This window comes from Pseudorasbora parva, chromosome 3, assembly GCF_024679245.1.
Source record: "Pseudorasbora parva isolate DD20220531a chromosome 3, ASM2467924v1, whole genome shotgun sequence".
Lineage (NCBI taxonomy): Eukaryota > Metazoa > Chordata > Actinopteri > Cypriniformes > Gobionidae > Pseudorasbora > Pseudorasbora parva.
In genome coordinates this window covers 4,123,266-4,140,423 of record NC_090174.1, presented here as the reverse complement: position 1 = coordinate 4,140,423, position 17,158 = coordinate 4,123,266, and the positions used below count along the sequence as shown (strand labels likewise).

General features: G+C 40.2%; 1 protein-coding gene across 4 annotated transcripts in view; it reads left to right on the top strand.

The window, feature by feature from the left end:
* rgs3a (regulator of G protein signaling 3a) overlaps positions 1 to 17,158 on the top strand; it is a 188,624-nt gene that overhangs the window by 44,515 nt on the left and 126,951 nt on the right. Inside the window, exon 1 of one of the 4 annotated variants that reach the window (XM_067437561.1) lies at positions 5,608 to 5,702. The exons of the other annotated variants lie outside the window; for them this stretch is intronic. The gene's annotated coding sequence lies outside the window, so the exon portion shown is untranslated. Of the gene's footprint in view, positions 1 to 5,607; positions 5,703 to 17,158 lie in introns of those variants that run through there. 4 annotated transcript variants of the gene reach the window in all.

Sequence of the window (17,158 nt, the reverse complement as noted above, 5' to 3'; positions counted from 1 at the left end):
GACTTTTTATTTTACAATTAATAAAAAATAAAATAAAATAAATGCTCACAATTGCACGTTTGCATCTCTCAATTCTGACATTTGTTTCTCAGATTTGCTTAACATAAGCTCACAATTGCTCTTTTGCACAATTGTCTGTCCAGCCGAATCTTAGGAGCCTAGGTGTTGTTTTTGATTCGGCCATGTCCTTGGAGAAACACTCAAATCTACTTATTAAAAACTGTTTCTTTCAATTAAGGAACATTTCGAAAATAAGAGCCTTGGTGTCAAAGGCCGAATTGGAGATGATCATTCATGCTTTTATTTCATCCCGTTTAGACTATTGTAACAGTCTTTTTATTTGTCTAAATAAGAAAGATTTGTGTCACCTCCAGACTGTCCAGAATTCTGCTGCAAGGCTTTTAACCCACACCAGTAAAAGAGTACACATCACACCGATCTTAGCTTCCCTTCATTGGTTACCAGTGAAATTTAGAATGCATTTTAAAATTTTGGTTCTTACTTTTAGAGCCCTACAAGGACAGGTGCCTTGTTACATCTCTGACCGGTTACAGCTGCGTACGTCTTCACGTAGTCTAAGATCAACAGGTCAAAGATTTTTAGTTGCCCCCCACACACATTTTAAAACAAGAGGGGACCGTTCATTTCAAGCTGTGGCACCTAAACTGTGGAATGCATTGCCTTCTTCCTTACGCTGCCTGGACTCAGTGGAAAATTTTAAAACACAGTTGAAAACTCTTCTATTTAAAGAGGCTTTTATCTAGAGTGTAGGATTTGGCTGGTATTTTGTGCATTTCTGTTTATTTTCATTTATACTTATTGTTTTTGTTACTTATTTTGACTAGAACTGTAATGTTGTGTATTTCCTCTTTTTGTTGTGAAGCACTTTGTGATTTTTATCTACGAAAAGTGCTATACAAATAAATTTTACTTACTTACTTACTTACTTACAATTGCGAATTCTAATGTCAGAATTGTGAAATATAAACTCAATTTTGAGCTTATATTAAGCAAATCTGAGAAACAAATGTGAGAATTGCAAGATATATAGTCGCAAATATCTTTTCAGAATTGTTACGTATCACACAAATGACTTTATAACTCAAAACTGCGAGTTGAAATTGAAAAAAAAAAAGAGAATTGTGAGGAAAAAGTTGCAATTATTTTTTAATTGTTTGAAAAGCTACTTACCGTAACTTGTGGGCTGATGGATGGGTTCTCTCCTTTTTAATTTTACATTGCTGATGTTTATCTGTCACACAACTGCAAATTATAGGCTAAGTGAATAGGCAAACACACTTCATGAACCCACAGGCGCAACATGTATGAGACTGGTGTAAATAAAATCTATCGCTAAGAAAATAAGCTATTTTTATGCTTTTGTTTAAACATGTTGCTCAGAATTGATCAATTACACTAAATCACAGCTTCAAATCAATTGCAAACAGAGAATCAATGAAATAAAAGTGTTTTCTTCTGAAATATGTGACACCTTTAATCACACAACTCTAAAACATAATAGCCTCCCTTGAGATATCACCATGATTTTCAAGGATGGCTATTTATAGCTCATTGTTGATCACAAACTCCAGGAACAGGGTTGAGATCCACTGATCTATTCGATTGGTCAGGGGTGCGCTTTTTATAAAGCCAACTATGGTCGCCAACATAGGGATCTATGGTCGCAAGTTCTGTCATTACCAGTACAATTCAACAGAACTTGCGACCATAGTTGACTAACGATGCTTATGGGAAAAGCATCTCAGGATCAGAGCATCTGTTGTGATGTGTGATGGATACTCTGAGTAATACAATGTAGGACTTTAATTAGATTCCTCTTTCTCCTGTGTCTCGATGGACTCTCGTAATAGTAGCTGAAGATGTCATTGACCAGAGAGACAGAGAAACCCGCCCAACAGAGAGAAAAACAATCTCATTAGAGGAATATCTCATGTGTCTGCATGTTTTTCACTCACACGCGTCTTCCTTGTGCAGTCCGTGTCCAAGTATATGCCATCTCTCTTTCTTTTGCAAAGTATAATGATATTGAGGCTGTGCAGTGAGGGGTTGACTAGCAGATGTATTTTGTCAGATGTAATTTTTTCATTCTATATTATATGTAAGGACATCACGGGGCGAAGGAAAAAAAAAACTATTGATTAAATACTGTAGCTCCATAGCTATCTATTGTTTTGATTCAAGGGGGTCATCACGTCATTTAAAGGGATAGTTCACCCAAAAATTTTAATTATCCCATGATTCACTCACCCTCAAGCCATCCTATAGGTGTATAAGATATTCTTGATTCAGACGAATAAAATCAGAGTTATATTAAAAAAAAGTTCTGGGTTTTCCAAGCTTTATAATGGTAGTGGATAGTTGGTTCGTTCAAGTGCATCCGTCCATCATATAACTTCTCCACACGGCTCCAGGGGTTAATAAAGGCCTTCTGAAGCAAAGTGGATCCCACGTTTTGAACTGCACTTGGTGATGTAAGGCTTGGATGAGCTGCTCGGCTATGGAAACCCATTCCATGAAGCTCTCTACGCTGTTCTTGACCTCATCCAAGGCCACACGAAGTTTCGAGGTCTGGAGCTATCGACGACTTGGAGACTTCTGTGCACCGCTCTGTGATTTTACGTGGCCTATCACTTCATGGCTGAGTTGATTTTGTTTCCAATCGCTTTCACTTTGTTATAATCGCACTAACAGTTGAGCGTGGAATATTTAGTAGTGGGGAAATTTCACAAATGGACTTATTGCACAGGAGGCAACCTATCACGGTACCATGAGCTCCTGAGCTCCTGAGAGCGACCCATACTTTCACAAATGTGTGTAGAAGTGTCTGCAGGCCTAGTGCTTGATTTATACACCTGTGGTCATGAAGAGATTGAAACACCTGAATTCAATGATTCAGAGTGGCGTCCCAATACTTTTGGCAATATAGTGTAGATATTTTACATGAATATAGAACTACTGAAAGTAGGGCTTTATTTGATCACTTTGAGGAGCAAAGGAGGATTTGAGGAGACTCAACTGAACTGTTTGGTCTTCAAAGTGAGCAGAAAAAAGGTTCATCAGGGAGAAAAGGGTCAACACTAATTAGTGGGAGTCCTAATGGTCATTAACAGCTTTTATCATTTTCCACATGTTAGAGGAATGTCAATGTGGCCTTCAGTTTGCCTTTTATACTTTGTCTCGCTGAACTAAAGGCTGTATCCCGTTCTTTGAGCAGAAAATGTACCTTCCCATCATGGCTTCTGGTTAGGGAACACTTTGAGGGTTTTTGTTGTTTAAAATGTTCATTATTTGTTTGTTTTGCCTATGGCAGCCAGGCAGGAGAGAAACATCCTCCTGCACACACTACACACTATATAAAAAAATCTAACAAAAAAACTGGTTGACCATATGCATTTCTTTCTTGTGTATGGGGACATTCAGAAAAAAAAAAAACATTTTGGATGGTCTGCTTTACAGGTTGATATTGCAACCTTATTAAGATAAGCTTCTGTTTATCCTAACAAAGATGTGTAAATAAATATATTTCTTTCATGACAACTCTCAAAGTGTTTGACATGGTAATGGTTATGACAATGTTTGTATGTTTGGTCTTAGCGGTATAGATCTACTGCGCTTCTGCTGCTGCAGAGCAAGTTTTGGCCTTACTGATACCAATATAAACGTGAAACACTGCTGTGAGCAAGTAAGACATGCTGGCGCTGCACAATATAGCAAACATGAATTACCCATAGCAGATCTATACAGGTGGAGTTGGGGATGGAGGAGGGTCTCTGAAAGCACTCTGCAACTGCTACAGCAGGAACCAATCAGAGAATGAGAAAAGAGAATAGGTCCCTAAAGAGAATGATGGGATTGCAAGCATGTTCAGTTAAGGACCTATCAGCCTGCACCATCTCGAGTTTAAAAAGATCATGAACTGCATTGTTTTATTGTTGTTTCCCGAGTTCACACTTACATCAAATAAATAGAGAAAAGATTATGCACATTTGTGATTGGCGGCTGTGAGACATTTTCACACTCACTCATTCCCGCAGATTTTGTGCACACACATAAAGCTGTATTACATTAAAATAATTTTTGCTGCTTATTGCACGTAAACAGTCAAATACTCAGAGTCAAACACAAAGTCTTGTCGAGCACTCACGTAAACACAGTAAATTCTGTTTTAAGTGAATGTACAGTGAAAAGTTGACAAAGAAAATGCATGTGTTACAATAAAATGGATCCGTGCATCAGGTCTTAAAGGCCCACTGAAGTGCTTTGGAACGCGCCACATTATTCAGTGTGTTGACGTAATTTCCCCGGAAACAGCTCCAGCTGTTAGCAGCTTCTCCCCTTTTTTGAAACGGACAAAAGCGTTTTGTTAATAATATCACATTTTGACTAGAGCCTTTCTGTTTGGTAAAGCCAGTTTCCTCTAACTGTTTATCATCATAATCTCCTCCATATCGCTTTTAAATGCAGCATCCTGTGCAGAATTCAAATTGGTTCGATATGTTTTGTTGTCTGTGCCGAATCGCACATATGATCCCCGTTGCGCTCTTGTGTCTGTAGTCTTAACTTTAGACCAGAGCCGTTGGTGTGTGTGCGCGCTGTGTGAAACTAACATGAAAACAGACTTCATCCACTTCAACTGAAAGCATATTTACACTGAATCGTTTCCTATCACATATATAGTGTGCTATGTGCCTTTCACCATGTAGAAATTAGTAAATGTGTGACCAACTGACCGATTTCAGCCGCAACTTCAGCAGTGTAGGGGGCGGGCTTTAGATTCTAGAGAGCATTTGATTGGACAGAAGATTTGATGAGAAGGTGAAGTCTGCGATGATGTCATCAAAATCTGTGATTCATACGGAAGTGGGAGACTGTAAGGTTTGAATGCTTATATCTCCTTGATGCAAATTTTGTCATTGTTTTGGATCACACCAGCTTATTCATAACTTCAAGGCTAACATAGTCATACTAAAAGCTAAAAAACTTAACATTTGATTTCAGTGGGCCTTTAAAGTGACAGCAGCCTAATTAACCTGTTGACATATTATGATATATTAAAAATATTTTTACCCATGGTATGGATGTCAAAATTGTGGGAAGGGAAAATGCTGAGTGGCTAGTATCTTTGGAAAAACAATAGGGGCTGGTGGGCAAAAAAAACAAAAAAAAAAACAAAGTGATTTGTCTAATAGCAGCATGATATACAACATCTAAACGTTGTCAATTAACAACCAAATCATAGTTTGTACATTTTTTTTTTTTTTTTTTTACTGGCATTGTTTGAACAGGTCTGTTTGGATTAACAAGGCGGGACTTTACTGTTGCCTGTACATTTGTAATATCCTTCTTTACAGCCTTAAAATAAACCCTGGCTGTGATATTGAAAGACTTTTTCATGGGTTGGATTAACATGGATTACATAATCCAAAAGATCATCAGATCAAAATGTGCAGTGGTTTCCTTTGACATGGTCTGCAGATGTTTGAATGGAAACACGTTTACTTCAGGGCTGACATCAGCTAGTCATTTGCCTCTCAAGGCCTGGAAAATGTGTGCATGCAGGCAGCGAGTGGGAGCGTCTCGTCCCCACCCCCTGACTCTCAGATGCTGTGCGGTCCTGAGCGGTGTGTGCCAGCACTGATCCCGTCACACCAGCCGGACCGCGGACGATCTGCAGATGGGAGGTAAGATGCATCCTGTTGGTTTTCACGTGTCGAGGACGTGTTTTCCCAGGAAAAAGGTGGACTAATGGCCGGGGGCAGACTGTGTGGAGGTTTATTTGATTTACAGTTCAGAAATAGGAGCAATTTCTTTGTGAAAGCTGATAATAATTGTGAGTATTTCCACAATTCTCAAATTCTCCTTGGCTTTTGGTGTTTGATTATGTAGTGCGATGGGTTATGTTTGTAAGTACTGTTAGAGTTTTGTTATTTTATATACAGACTTTGATACATTTTTATGGTTTTGAATGTGCTTTGTAAATAAAGTTGAGTTGAGTATTTATGCATTTGTAAATTCCTGACTTAATAAATGTTATGTTAGTGAAAAGACTCAGAAGAGGGTTTGTTTTTGGACTGCAATTGTTTTTCTTACTCAGTATTTTTGTCTTGTTTCTAGTCCTAATAACAAACGGAAAAGAACATCTTACATCTAGATGCATTTACAAGAGAAGTAAAATGATTTTAGATATTATGTATCATTTTCCGATAAAAAAATAAAAAAATAAATCTTAATTCAAACAAAAACAAGATTATTTAAGAATATTTTTCTCAGCCTATTGGCAGACAATTATGCAAAACTCACTTAATTTTGCCCCATCTAGAAAACTTGAAGAAAGAGCTTATGCCAGTTTACTTGCCTAGTAAATGTGTCTTTATTTAAGAATTGTTAGATATTTGGACTTGAAATAAGACAAAAATACTAAGTAAGAAAAGCAGTTTTTGCAGTGAAGCAGTGGGCTGACCAAACGCATGCCGCATCTTAAAGTCCCCATGAAATCAAAATGGAAGTTGTGTGGCTTTTAGAATGAATATGTTAGCTTTACTGTTTTCTATAATATAGTGTGCTCCAAAATAATGACCAAATTCACATGTATAAGCCTTTAAAACTTACAGTCTCTCACTTTTTTTAAATTTATTTATTATTATTTTTTATTGCAGATATAGTTACAGCCAATTATCTTAACAAGCAACAATGGATACGTTCTCTCACGTCACTGTGGATCAATGATTTTGATGACATCACTCTGGACTTCATCAGATTTTCTGACCAAATGCTCTCTAGAATCGGAAGAACCCCTAGAATATAAACAGATGCTGGAGCTGCAGCTGAAATCAGTCAATTGATCACACATTTACTTTTTTTCTAAATGGTAGCTACATAGTAAGATAGGAAACAATCAAACAGTGCACTATATAGGGGATAGGGAACGATCAGACAGTGCACTATATAGGGGATAGGGAACGATCAAACAGTGCACTATACAGGGGATAGGGAACTATCAGACAGTGCACTATATAGGGGATAGGGAACGATCAAAGAGTGCACTATACAGGGGATAGGAAACAATCAAACAGTGCTCTATATAGGGGATAGGAAACAATCAAACAGTGCACTATACAAGGGATAGGAAACAATCAAACAGTGCACTATATAGGGGATAGGGAACGATCAAACAGTGCACTATATAAGGGATAGGAAACAATCAAACAGTGCACTATATAAGGGATAGGGAACGATCAAACAGTGCACTATACAGGGGATAGGAAACAATCAAACAGTGCACTATATAAGGGATAGGGAACGATCAAACAGTGCACTATATAAGGGATAGGAAACAATCAAACAGTGCACTATATAGGGGATAGGGAACGATCAAACAGTGCACTATACAGGGGATAGGAAACAATCAAACAGTGCTCTATATAGGGGATAGGGAACGATCAGACAGTGCACTATATAGGGGATAGGGAACGATCAGAAAGTGCTCTATATAGGGGATAGGGAACGATCAAACAGTGCACTATACAGGGGATAGGAAACAATCAAACAGTGCTCTATATAGGGGATAGGGAACGATCAGACATTGCACTATATAGGGGATAGGGAACGATCAGACAGTGCACTATACAGGGGATAGGAAACAATCAAACAGTGCTCTATATAGGGGATAGGGAACGATCAGACAGTGCACTATATAGGGGATAGGGAACGATCAGACAGTGCACTATATAGGGGATAGGGAACGATCAGACAGTGCTCTATATAGGGGATAGGGAACGATCAAACAGTGCACTATACAGGGGATAGGGAACAATCAGACAGTGCACTATATAGGGGATAGGGAACGATCAGACAGTGCACTATAGGGGATAGGGAACGATCAGACAGTGCTCTATATAGGGGATAGGGAACGATCAGACATTGCACTATATAGGGGATAGGGAACGATCAGACAGTGCACTATATAGGGGATAGGGAACGATCAGACAGTGCACTATAGGGGATAGGGAATGATCAGACAGTGCACTATATAGGGGATAGGGAACGATCAGACAGTGCTCTATATAGGGGATAGGGAACGATCAGACAGTGCACTATATAGGGGATAGGGAACGATCAGACAGTGCTCTATATAGGGGATAGGGAACGATCAGACAGTGCACTATATAGGGGATAGGGAATGATCAGACTGTGCACTATATAGGGGATAGGGAATGATCAGACAGTGCACTATATAGGGGATAGGGAACGATCAGAGAGTGCACTATATAGGGGATAGGGAACGATCAGACAGTGCACTATATAGGGGATAGGGAATGATCAGACAGTGTAAATATGCTTTCCATTGTGGTGAATGATGTCTGGTTTCATGTTAGTGTCAGTGTCAGAGAACCGTCACAGCTCCAGTCCAGAGACATGATTTCACAGAGCGGATCATGTGACTTAGTTGCATAAACGTAGAAAACGTATCATTTAAATTTAGCCCTAATTAGAGACCAGAATATCTAGAGACATGGGTGTGGACAAACAGGCAACTAGTAACACCATTGCATCGTGGCACAGGGAAGCACCACTTACATTTTCTTCAGTGAATATAGTTGACCTTAAAAGAAGCTGGCACCAAATGAAAAACAACTGAATCATTATGCTCACAATACATTTTATGTCAAATTAATTTGTCATTGTTTTTACACATATTGACATTTTTAAGATGAGCTGCAAGAGGGAGGGGAAGATATTCTGATTCAAGATTGAGGTGCATGAATTAAAAAATAACAATGTTGTGCACGATAAATCACTGCAATATTCCATTCAATGTTGATTTCATGGTGACCTTAGGGGTTAAAAACTGTTCCTGCTCTTTTGCCGTTATCTGTTCTGTACTCAGAAGCATTAGTCTAATAAATGGATTTGATGGGCGTCTCTTATCTTAGGCCACAATCGCTGGGACCCCACATGTATACTGAAAGGTTATTTTAGCATCAGAGTCCTAAACTAGATTTAAACAAAACAGAGTTGGAGCTCAGGAAGAGTGAGAGTGCAAATTCTCTGATTTTGCTCTTTGTGTAACGAACTATATTACATCATTGAATTACAGGACATTCAGTTGTGTGACAGTAGCTCAGCTCTTCAGAGGTCTAGCATCACCAAATGCTACACTGCTGTTTTTTTATGTTGTAGCTTTACAGACAAGCTAAAAGAAGGATGATTTTTTATTTGAGCTAACTGGTTGGTGTGTCCTGGGTGATCGAGGGGGCTTTGGCAATTAACCCTGCTGTACTATAACTTATATGCAGAAAAAATAAATAAAATTGAGTAGATTATTGATGCACTCTCAACATTCATTTTGAATATTAATTCTCAACATGAAGCACTTTGTGACTGAAAGTAACAGATTATGATTGCTTAGTGGTCAAAGGCAACAATCCGCAGCTCTGCAGTGTCAGTTAATGGGTGGTCATAAATGTAATCTTTGTAAGATGAGTGTTTGACAGCATCAATTATTCATTGTGTTCAGAGACTGTAATCCACCCATAACATCAGAGCATAGTTCGATAAACAGCGCTATTCTCCTGGGCATCTTTTTTGCAGTTCAGTCAGCCTTTAGTGCACTGATATATTACAGATGCCTCTGTTTTTTTATTTTGCTTGGTTGTGTTTTCAGGGAAGTGTGTGGTTATTAGATTCTATGGCCCTTGTCAGCAAATTTGCCAGGTTGATTGTTGCCATATGCAGTGCTCTCTCAGTGGAATGTTCTGAGAACTCTTTTGCCCTTGTTTGATCCCATAGGATTTGAAAGTTTGTCGTTTTGGGAAATATACAAGACTAGCCTTGAACACACTACAACTCTGTTCCAAAACCCAGTGAGCCTCCTAACTGTCTACTGCGTACATTCACTCTAAAAAACACTGGACTGGGTAAATATAGGACAGAGTAGGTTGTAAATTAGGTTGCAAATTAGGTTGTTCATTTAACCTAGCATAATGTGTTGATTCATTTTTACTAGAATACTAGCTTATTTGTTTTACTTCATACATGAATGCAAGTTTACAGAAATCCTCTTAACTCCTCTAAACTTTTTTATGAAATACTCCCAGGGCCGGATTGGGACTCATTTTTATCCCTGGAGTTTCATGCCTTAGACGAGCCCACTTTAGTTCACAACTGACTATATTAAAATAATGTAATTAAAACCTCAGAATATAAGTCTGCAATAGGCACACCGTTCTTTACAGCCTCATAATTATTTTGTTTATTTTTTATTTTTTTAAATATCATCATTTCCAATTCAGTGCAAAAACAGAAGCCTATATTTTGCTTCACAGTGAAGATTTATTAAAACAGTAAATAACAGGACAGTATCAGAATCTATTTTCTTGTCATTAGTATTCATAAATATCCAAACATTGAAATGAAGAACAAAATCTCACAAAAAAATAAAAAAATGTATAAAAAAATAAAGATTAAAATAAAATGTATTGCACTTTCTAATGACAGTAGCATGTCTTTTTCAGGGAAACAGTAACACTTGGGCATACAGGTCCTTCTCAAAAAGTTAGCATATTGTGATAAAGTTCATTATTTTCCATAATGTAATGATACAAATTAAACTTTCATATATTTTAGATTCATTGCACTCCAACTGAAATGTTTCAGGTCTTTTATTGTTTTAATACTGATGATTTTGGCATACAGCTCATGAAAACCCAAAATCTCAAAAAATTAGCATATCATGAAAAGGTTCTCTAAACGAGCTATTAACCTAATCATCTGAATCAACTAATGAACTCTAAACACCTGCAAAAGATTCCTGAGGCTTTTAAAAACTCCCAGCCTGGTTCATTACTCAAAACCGCAATCATGGGTAAGACCTCCAACCTGACTGCTGTCCAGAAGGCCATCATTGACACCCTCAAGCGAGAGGGGAAGACACAGAAAGAAATTTCTGAACGAATAGGCTGTTCCCAGAGTGCTGTATCAAGGCACCTCAGTGGGAAGTCTGTGGGAAGGAAAAATTGTGGCAAAAAAACGCTGCACAACGAGAAGAGGTGACCGGACCCTGAGGAAGATTGTGGAGAAGGACCGATTCCAGCCCTTGGGGGACCTGCGGAAGCAGTGGACTGAGTCTGGAGTAGAAACATCCAGAGCCGCCGTGCACAGGCGTGTGCAGGAAATGGGCTACAGGTGCCGCATTCCCCAGGTCAAGTTACTTTTGGGCTACAGAGAAGCAGCACTGGACTGTTGCTCAGTGGTCCAAATAACTTTTTTCGGATGAAAGCAAATTTTGCATGTCATTCGAAAATCAAGGTGCCAGAGTCTGGAGGAAGACCGGGGAGAAGGAAATGCCAAAATGCCTGAAGTCCAGTGTCAAGTACCCACAGTCAGTGATGGTCTGGGGTGCCATGTCAGCTGCTGGTGTTGGTCCACTGTGTTTTATCAAGGGCAGGGTCAATGCAGCTAGCTATCAGGAGATTTTGGAGCACTTCATGCTTCCATCTGCTGAAAAGCTTTATGGAGATGAAGATTTGGGTTTTCAGCACGACCTGGCACCTGCTCACAGTGCCAAAACCACTGGTAAATGGTTTACTGACCATGGTATTACTGTGCTCAATTGGCCTGCCAACTCTCCTGACCTGAACCCCATAGAGAATCTGTGGGATATTGTGAAGAGAAAGTTGAGAGACGCGAGACCCAACACTCTGGATGAGCTTAAGGCCGCTATCGAAGCATCCTGGGCCTCCAGAACACCTCAGCAGTGCCACAGGCTGATCGCCTCCATGCCACGCCGCAGTGAAGCAGTCATTTCTGCAAAAGGATTCCCGACCAAGTATTGAGTGCATAACTGAACATAGTTATTTGAAGGTTGACTTTTTTTGTATTAAAAACACTTTTCTTTTATTGGTCGGATGAAATATGCTAATTTTTTGAGATAGGAATTTTGGGTTTTCATGAGCTGTATGCCAAAATCATCAGTATTAAAACAATAAAAGACCTGAAATATTTCAGTTGGTGTGCAATGCATCTAAAATATATGAAAGTTTAACTTTTATCATTACATTATGGAAAATAATGACCTTTAGCACAGTATGCTAATTTTTTGAAATGCTGTTTCATGCATACTGAGCTTTTTACACTGTTAAAGACTTGGATTCCCATCCTAAACATAGGCAAAGTTTCAAAAACTAATGTTGGACGTTTGAAGGAGTATTTCTGTGTCAAATATACTCCTTCCAGTTTCTCACAAGTTTCGGAGAGTTTTTTTTCGAGTATGGGAGATATGAAGGATGCAATACTACTCTATAGGTACTCAAGATTGACATGAGATTGACTGAAACTGAGTGTTTCATCCCCCCTTTAATGTGTTGCTGAATCATCAGGTATCATTCTCAGCAAATTTTTCATTAAGCAGGGCTCTTCATTACTATCAGTTCTTCTGAATGACAATCCTACCTGCCCGTTCTGGTGTGTTAGGCTGGACCTTGGTAACGTTACTGGGCCTTGCTCTTCACTCTTAGCAGCTCTTAGCAGCCAACCGGACTAGAGGCGGCTGCTGCTGAAGAGCTACAAGAAAAAGTTTGATACATGAAAGTGGTTTGCAGAAAAGGTTGTTTTGCACGGTCGCTAGCATCTTTCACTGCTCCTAACTAAAGTTAGCTTACTTAGCCTCGTCGTCTTCATTTGTTTTTGGAAAAATGTGCTCAGCTTAGAACATGTGGTCGCACAAGTTTCCAAAGCGTTCTTCTTTTTTATTCGGGTCTTTTCAGTGCTGCCTTTGCGCTTCCTATTATCCATTTTTATCTGATTTTTTTATCTTGAGAAATTTGCAACGTGCTGTCTCAGGGGCGGGGCCAGGGAATCAAAAGATAATCACGTCATCATTATCCTGCAGGCTGCACTCTGCAAGAAAATATTAAATAAAAAAGAGTGGGACTGCGGTAAGATAATAAATAAAGAAAGTGGGGCTGCTGTGAGTGCTGGCAGCCTAGGGACAGCATCCATATTTCAACCCAGTGCCATGACAACAATGGCCCTTGTGGCAAAAAACAAACAAACAGACCGGTCCACTGGGAATTTGCCCAGTGCTCCCAATTAGCCAATCCGGGCCTGAATACTCCACTCAACCTCTGGTTTGCACAAAAACTACCCAAACACTGGGTTGTTACGTCTGACCCAGGATCTGAGTAACACAAAAACTACCCAAACGCTGGGTTGTCACATCTGAAATGTAAGAATTAATCCAAGATTAATAAAATCAGGTTGTACAATGTCTGAAGCGTATGCCTCAACTAATACTTGGTAGAAGCACCTTTTGCTTTAATTACAGCAGACAGTCTTTGAACACATTGAACTGAACACATCTTGATTTGTCAAGCTGTCAAGAAGTCTACAGCATCTCCGCAAACATTGAAGCAGTCTGTAGAATGGATGGATGGATTTGTCAATTTTTTCCCACTCTTCCTTGTAAAAAAAGTTCCAGATCAATCCAGATCCTCTTCAAGTCATTTCACAAGTTTTTTCCGCGAATGGATTTACGTCTGGGATCTTACTCAGCCGTTCTTCTTCCGAAGCCAGACCTAGATATTGTTGACCTAGATATGTGTTATGAAGCTTAAAGATGAAATTCATATTGATCATCAACTTTGAAATGGAGGCTGGCAGAGTTTGTCTGGTATTTGCCATTGTCCATGATTCTTTCTATCTTGACTAATGCTCCTGTCTCAGCTGAAGAGAATCCCCAGCATGCTTCATCATGTTCTTTGAGTGATTGCCAAAATTATGTCCAGTTCAGCTTTGTTTCATTAGACCATAAAGCATTTTGCAACACGGTTTCGCCTAAATGTAGGTGGGCTAAGATGATGCTGTTGCCTTGCCACCCTATACATACCCTATTGTCCAGATATTGTTAACACATGCAGCAAGTGACCAGTACTTGCCTCAGCTCCTTTAATATTGCTGTAAGTCTCTTGTCAGACTCCCTGATAACTTTATGTACTGCAGTGTATCAGCTGGAGCTGCGCCCTCTCTAATACAATCCAACAATTGTTTGCTCCTTCCCGCAGGTGATGGTTACAAAATTAGCATAGCCTGGTTGTTGCTTAACAAATAAACTTCACACACTCTGTCCTGCTTTAATGGAATGAGCTGCTAACCTCCACCTGATGAGATCACACAGTTCATGGAACAGCTCGTCGAAGACATGCCTCATCCACAAGCACTTAACTAACCCAATCTAGTCAATTAAAATTTCAACTTTTTTTGATAATTATTGACTCAGCCTTAGATGTTACACCCACGCACCATTGGCTAACCGTCTGATGCACATGGCACACATTTCTGTAAACACTTCAGGAGTTTCGAAGTCGTCATCTAGATGAATTCTATAGGATGTCCTTGAGACGAGTGTGTTGCGTTCTTTAACGGTCCGCCTAGAAACAAATGCTGTGACGCCAAACCCCCTCCTGAAAGAAAAAGCAGTCTTGTTTACAACTGTGACAGAGAGTGTTTACCAGGATCAACTAAACACCGGATCTTTAAATGTGTGTGAAGTTGTGAAGTTCGCAGCTCCATTGTTACAGTAAACCTGCACAACGTTCTTGAATTAATAATTTATAGATGCATGCTATTTTTATGCATGTTATTGCAGGACATCAACTTATATTTTCACACCCCTAAACATGACGCGGAACTGTGATTGGTTGCGGGGGTCCTTGACCAATGAAAGCCTCGCTAGAGTCCAGACCTTCTGCTGTCAGTCTGAAGGTCTGGCTACACTAGACTACTGACATCAGACTCCAGAGAATCTTTCTGCACTCGTTGAATCCGATTGGCCTAAAAACCTAGGACTAGTTTGCAAAAAGTAGGTGTGGCAAGCAGCAAGGCGAGGGACTGTGAGAGCGGGCCGGTGGCGAGTGATAATGAGCGGCAGCTGTGCGCCACACCATTCTCGTCTCACGGCGGAGTGACGGGAGTATAAAAGGAGGAGTGAAGACAGTTGAAGACGAGAGAGGACCAGGCCTGGATTTATGTTATGTTTTGTTTACGTTTTGTTGTGTGTGTGTGTGCGGGTAGTCATCCGTGAGGGTCTGCCCGTGTTACTTTAGTTTTGTTTATTTTCACTTGATTAGAAGTCTTTGAATGTTCGCCGGTTCCCGCCTCCTTCCTTCCCATCTATGAACTTTATTACATTGGTGCCGAAACCTGGGAGGAAGGAGGGACAAGCTTTCGAAGAGCCCTCGCTGCTGAGGAGTTCGGGCAGCGCCGATAGAGAAGGACCGCGAGGGGCTGCCCGAGGCGATGGTGCTGGAGCGAGTGAAGACCGGTGGGAAGGAGAACTTGCTGCCATGCCCCTGGGTTGAGGTGGGGTGGCGGCCGTCCTGGAGGGAGAAGAGGAGTCGCCGGTGTTCGCCGTGGGCCGGAGCCTGCTGCCGTCTGCCATGATGGGGAGGAGCAGGGAGCACGGGACTCACTGCCGACTGCCCTCAATTGGAGAAGCCACCACCGACCACCAGAGGGCGGAGGAGAATCGGGCCGTCCACCAGGCATCCAGCACCATCGCATGGCACCGCGAGGAAGAGCCTCTCGTCAGGGAAGGACAGAGCAGCAGTGTGTCGGGGAACCGGAACAGATTTTTTTCCCCTCTCTCCCCTCTCTCGTTCTGTCGCTCCTCGTGCTCTGGGCTCCATTTCTCTGTTTCTCTCGCCTCTCCTTCCTTACCCCAGGTGCCGTGGCTGTGTGCCACACCGGTTTCGTCTCATGGCGGAGTGATGGGAGTATAAAAGGAGGAGCGAAGACAGTGGAAGATGAGGAAGGACCAGGCCTGGATTTCTGTTGTTTTGTTTGCGTTTTTTTGTGTGTGTGTGCGTGCGCAGTCGTCCGTGAGGGGCTGCCCATTGTTTATTATGAGTGTGTTACTTTCTTGTTGTTTCTTTTTATTTGATTTCAAGTCTTTGAATGTTCGCTGGTTCCCGCCTCCTTCCTTCCCTCCCAACTACGAACTTTTAGGTTTTCCGAAAAGATTGCAAATATCCATAATTTCTGTAATTAAATCTATAATTACACTGTTGAGCCTTCCTTTACATATTAACCCTACCCTAAAAACCTACCCATACCACCAAACCTGTCCCTAACCTTACCTGTATACCACCTCAATAGCAGCCCACATGTTTTTACAATCCAATATGAACAAGTCCTTCTTTTTTGATGCAAGTACATAAGGACATCTAATATAACCAACATACCACTGAAAAGTACTACCATCTGATACCATCACTGTACCATGGTACATCCACTGTACAAATTTGTAAGGAAAGTTTTAAAAGTGTTTCAACTCCAGCAGAGGTGACTTTCAAATATACTTGTATGATGATCAAGCATTAGCTTGACCTTGTTTCTAAAAGAATAGCTACCTCGGAGACTAACAGCTTTAGCTTTCTGGTGAAATAGCCCACCACAAGAGACCAAAGTGCATTTGTTTCATTTTAAATTCTGGGTTTTCTGGTGGCCTGTGCTACAACATAATTGCAAAACTGCAAACAAGCTATATTTGAGCTTAAGTATGTTAGGTGTTAAACAATATTGCTGCCAGGTGAATTGGAAATACTAGTCATTAATAATTTTTTCTTTTGCACATTTAATGGTTTGTTTTATATTTTACTACATTTAAATTAAATTAATTGAAATTCATTGAGGCAAAAATTCATTGAAACAGATTAGACTTTAAATTACATGAATCTGTGGTGAAATAACCAGATTTTCACTTCAATGCATGTTTATTTTAATGCGAACAACGTTCTATCACTTTAATTCAGCACGTCCAGCACAAAATAGACTCGGTGCAGAAACGATCGACGCGCTGCTACAGGCGCACCGCTCCTGGAAAGCACTGCCGGACCGCATCCGTGTGCAGTGAGAAAGCTGTAATCCGTTAACATTGGGACGTATAACAGGCGATCTATTCGTGATCAAACTATTTGCGTTGCAGATCTAAGCAGTTCATAGGAGTCATTTGTTGGACTACTACACAATAATAGAAAGACGTGTTTTATTGCTATTATCTCATCACATTTGAAGCGTCGCTAATGTAAATTGGTAGAGGAACATTTTTATTTTATGCATTGGGAATTTGGGATACACTAGC